The sequence below is a fragment of the Salmo trutta genome, chromosome 29, assembly GCF_901001165.1.
Source record: "Salmo trutta chromosome 29, fSalTru1.1, whole genome shotgun sequence".
Classification (NCBI taxonomy): Eukaryota; Metazoa; Chordata; class Actinopteri; order Salmoniformes; family Salmonidae; genus Salmo; species Salmo trutta.
The window spans coordinates 13,131,275-13,136,715 of record NC_042985.1 but is presented as its reverse complement, the minus strand read 5'-3'; the positions used below and the strand labels follow the sequence as shown (position 1 = coordinate 13,136,715).

General features: G+C 46.8%; 1 pseudogene; it reads right to left on the bottom strand.

Annotated features, from left to right (window-relative positions):
• Nucleotides 1–2,842: 2,842 nt before the first annotated feature.
• On the bottom strand, nucleotides 2,843–4,852 carry LOC115166954 (E3 ubiquitin-protein ligase RNF128 pseudogene; annotated as a pseudogene).
• Between the last annotated feature and the right edge of the window lie 589 nt (nucleotides 4,853–5,441).

Genomic DNA, 5,441 nt, shown 5'->3' with positions numbered 1-5,441 from the left:
TGAAGGGATTATGTCAATATCCTTCCAGGATACCCGGGCCAGGTCGATTAGAATGGCCTGCTCGCTGAAGTGTTTCAGGGAGCGTTTGACAGGGATGAGTGGAGGTCGTTTGACCACTGACCCATTACGGATGCAGGCAATGAGGCAGTGATCGCTGAGATCTTGGTTGAAAACAGCAGAGGTGTATTTAGAGGGCAAGTTGGTTAGTATGATATCTATGAGGGTGCCCGTGTTTATGGCTTTGGGGTGGTACCTGGTAGGTTCATTGATAATTTGTGTGAGATTGAGGGCATCAAGCTTAGATTGTAGGATGGCTGGGGTGTTAAGCATGTCCCAGTTTAGGTCACCTAGCAGCACGAGCTCTGAAGATAGATGGGGGGCAATCAGTTCACATATGGTGTCCAGAGCACAGCTGGGGGCAGAGGGTGGTCTATAGCAGGCGGCAATGGTGAGAGACTTGTTTTTAGAGAGGTGGATTTTTAAAAGTAGAAGTTCAAATTGTTTGGGTACAGACCTGGATAGTAGGACAGAACTCTGCAGGCTATCGCTGCAGTAGATTGCAACACCGCCCCCTTTGGCCGTTCTATCTTGTCTGAAAATGTTGTAGTTAGGGATGGAGATTTCAGAATTTTTGGTGGTCTTCCTAAGCCAGGATTCAGACACGGCTAGGACATCCGGGTTGGCAGAGTGTGCTAAAGCAGTGAATAAAACAAACTTAGTGGACTGGAATTATGATAAAAATGATAAAGCAGGGAGAGTATCATCAGATTATGGTGCAGCACAGTCTACAAAGTTACAAGTATAGGCTAGAAAATGTGATTTTAATTCTGAAATTGAATAGGGCCTATTTGTATAATTAGTAGGCTGAGCTTTCATAATCTTCCCCCTAATTTTATTTGCCTACCTCCTCTTTCTCTATTGTTGCTTCATTCCTTCCTCTCTTTCAACAGTTAAATGAAATACGTTTTGTTGTTCTTATCGTCATCATTCTAATGACATCCTTGAATAATATAGGACCAGAATGAGATGCATAAGGCTTTCAGTTCTCTTCATGAAGATTGAATGGTTATGGGTCTGAATAAATATAACCTACCACCATCGCGAGTTCGCTCTTCTTTCAAACTACCTGTGAGATCTATTGGCTGCTGTATTTAACATTCATCAAACAAGAGCTTGTGTCCCTCTTCTAATAGTCTATTGGTATAAGAAATGCAAAAATATAATAATGTCCAGCAAGCTGTTCTAGTGTAGCTTTTCCTGCATGGGACTCCAAGAGCTAAGGAGCGTTTTTTAAGGAAAGAGGCCAGCGAAGCACAGGTGTGTGCGTATTGAGCAAGAGACAAGACACTATAAATTACAAGCTTATTATGCATAACCCATCATTAATTAGCTAAATATAAGACTAATACTGCATTGAATGTATTACCTGATAGAGGTAGGCTAGGACATCTATATATAGGGCTGTATATCAATCTAGAACAGGATGATTTATTTTGGATGCAATTTGAATGGAGTTGATGGAGAGAGAGAAAGACAGAGTGCTCCCGCGTGATATTCCAGTGATAGGCTGTTTTAAAACTCTGTAGCTGCGATAAAAAACAACAACATATCTAGAATAAAAAAATAAGATGACCCAGATGGAGATGGGTAAATTAGATGCGCATTCATTCTTTATATTTATATTACTGTATGATGCAGAAAATGTAGGAATACCATGCATTATGAACTGTGTTCCATACTGAGATGGGCTGTCTGTCCCCACCCTGAGATGGACTGTCTGTCCCCACCCTGAGATGGGCTGTCTGTCCCCACCCTGAGTGTTCATGATTCATTATGCAGAGGCATTAGAGAAGACAGATTTAGACATCACATATAATTTAACATTTCAATTCCACGCCTTGCTGTTCATATAAATAATTTATTATAATTTACTGGTTTCTCTCTGGTGTTTATTCCGGAAGAAGGGAGTATTTGGGCCGGTAAATCGCTGTAGTTCTCAGTAACCGGGTTCCCACCATTCAACCCTAGGCAGAAGAGGGCATTCAGTTGGGTTTCCTGCTCATTAATGACCAAGTTCTATTAGACACATCCTGGGGAGCTTCAACACACACACACACACACACACACACACACACACACACACACACACACACACACACACACACACACACACACACACACACACACACACACACACACACACACACACACACACACACACACACACACACACACACACACTACAGGCCCCTAAGTGGGAGGGAGGTGATTATGGGTGATCAGTAGGTGTGAGGTGAGTGGAGTCCTGCTGCTAGGAGGTAATTATAGACTTTCTCATCCTCTCTTCTCTTCTCCTCTGCTCCCCTCTCCTCCTCCTCCTCTCCTCCTCTCACCCTTCCCTCTTCTCCTCTCCTCTCCTCCTCCTCTCCTCCTTTCACCCTTCCGTCTTCTCCTCTCCTCGTCCTCTCACCCTTCCTTCTCCTCCTCTCCTCTCCTCCTCTCACCCTTCCTTCTCCTCCTCTCCTCTCCTCCTCTCACCCTTCCCTCTTCTCCTCTCATCCTCCCCTCTCCTCCTCCTCTCATTCTCCCCTCCCCTCTCCGCCTCCTCTCCTCCTCTCATCCATCCCTCTTCTCCTCTCATTCTCCCCTCCCCTCTCCTCCTCCTCTCCTCCTCTCATCCTTCCCTCTTCTCCTCTCATTCTCCCCTCCCCTCTCCTCCACCTCTCCCCTCTCCTCCTCCTCTCATCCTCCCCTCCCATCTCCTGGTCTCAGACTGGCAGGGCTCTCATCATCAAGAAAACTCAACATGGCTTCCATTGTCACTTCAGGATATTCATTGAAATTGTATTCAAAAGTGCCATTTGTTTTTAATGAAGATTTGATCAACTTATGAATTTAATTCACTTTCTGAATTGACTGATTTGAAATGGAATTGACACCTACCCTGCCACAGACACATGTACAGTACATCTCTAGCGATACTAAACCAGGTTAGTACGTAAGTTAGTACATATTGTGTTTTGTTGGTTAATCATTTCATTTCATATGTGAACCATTACAGTATACCGTAGTTCGATTCCTTCTTAAATACTGATTTTTGTTTTACTCTCAGAATATCTACTTTTAAAAATACAGCTGAGATATCAATTTAACAGAAAAATATATTCAGCCTTTCTCATCATCATACAAGTGATCGTTTGTTCATTTAACAAATGATAAAGAAGTAACTTTGATCTCAAAGAGAAGTTAAAAGAGAAGCCTGCACGCCTGCAGCTTCCTGGACCAGGGTTTAGGCTACAGCTCTCTATGATAAGCAAAGGTAGAATCTACTGCCATGATAGTTATTTGATCATCAGTAAACCGTGTTTGAATCCAGGGAGATATTTTCCTAGCAGTACAGTAGATATGGTTTAGCTAACAGTGCTAGTACAGTATATCACAAGCCACTGCTGTAGCTGTGTGAAGCTGTCTATGGGTTGTTGTTCATGCTCCAGGTAGAAATTACCATTATCCAGTGGTGTTGTTGTCGTTTATCCTCTGGTGGCCACGTTCCCCTGAGGGTGTGTCTCTCGCTGGAAGGCCATATTGTCATAGTGATGTGGTTGCCAGTCCTCGGTGGGGGGTTGGGGAGTCAGGGTGGGGGTCGGAAGGTGTTTGTCATTGAGAGGGACCTCATACAGCAGCTCTCTATCTGATCCTCCAGACACTGTGACGATAGGGACATCTGGTGGTGGGACAGAGGAACTACTGCTCTCCTCCTCCCCAGGCCCCTCCACTCCTAAGGCCTTCAGGATGTCAGCCTTACACATGGGGCAGGTCCTCTTGTCCAGCAGCCAGGGCTCGATACAGGCCTTGTGGAACAGATGACCACAGGTCAGGACGGTCACTACATCTCCTGGGCGGTATGACTCGATACACACGGCACAGGTGTGGCTGTCCAACTTCGTCTCCTCGTCCCCGCGCTTCAGTGTACGCACCTCCAGCCGACCAATCGCTTTCTTGGCCTGATTCCTCAGCCGCCTATCGGTGAGACGGATCACCCTGAGACTGTGCAGCCGGTGGGCGGAGACAAATCCGAAGTAGACAATGGAGGCGCCCGTCACAATGAAGAAGGCAATAGACAGGAAGTAGAGCCAATAGGTGTCTATCCAGGGCCCATGGGCTTTGCCCACCTCGATCACCATGGAGACGGCCACACCACTCCGCACAATGTTGGCGATCTCTACCCCCTGGAGGTTACCGATCATGATGGCCACGGTGCCAGTGGTGTCGTTGTGCGTCATGTAATCTGAGCTGTTACCGGTTCCATCCAGGTTATAGACCACTACGGCCGCCGCCCCCCTGGCCCACGCTGCCTTGATCTTCTCACTGAAGGTACAGTTTCCCCTCTTGACCAGAGCGATCCAGGACCCCTGGGTGGTGGTGTTGTGGTTGGAGGGGTAGGGGTCCAGGCTGCAGCCCTGGGGGTCTGAGACAGGGAGGACCACCATCCCGGCAGCGCTCTCCAGAGGGGAGGAACGCCCGTACACCCCACACTCACAGAACCTGGTCTCTGACTGGCTAGTGCTGCTGTCGTAGAAATGTACCCCCACGTACGCTGTCCAGAATATCATCGCTGTCGTAGACTGGACCAGCCCGGACAGACAGACAAAGAACAGGACAAACATCTCTGTCTGTTTAGCCATGGTCGCTCACTAACACCACCTCTTCGACCAGTCTCTCTTTGTTAGGACTTCTTCAGTCTTCTGTTTGTCTGCTGTTCTGTTCAGTTCCACAGTTGTTAGTTAGTTAGTTGTTCTCACTGCGTTCAGCGTCTCTCTACCTGTCTGTTTCTGCCTCTGCCTCTCTCTCTCTCTCTCTCTCTCTCTCTCTCTCTCTCTCTCTCTCTCTCTCTCTCTCTCTCTCTCTCTCTCGCTCTCTCGCTCTCTCTCTCTCTCTCTACCTGAGTTTGTGTGTTGATAGTAATCAGATAGTAGCCTGCTGTAACCCTGCCTCTCTCTGCGTCAGCTCTTCAGACTTATTATCTAAATGGACATTGGACTGTTGGGTAGAGACCAGCTATACAGCCAGGCAGAAGGGCTTGCGGTCTACATAGTACAAGTCAAAGGCCACAGGTTCCAGGTACCAGCTACGGTAAGGAACAGCACAGCACACAGCCATAAGGACATAAGCAAACAAAGAGATAACAACGCCATTAAGGAGAATTCCAAGGGAACTGTGACAAAGGGCGGTTGTGAAACTGTTAGTTTTAGATGTGTCACGCTGCTGAGAGGATACGCCCACAGTTAGAACAGAGGTTTTTATAACTAACTGTGGCACTTTATCCTCTTACTTCTCAGAATATATCATGTTGTTTCCATGAGTCACACAAACCAGGTGACAACACACTGAGTTTACTAAACATGCTCTTTCCATGACGTAGACTGACCAGGTGAATCCAG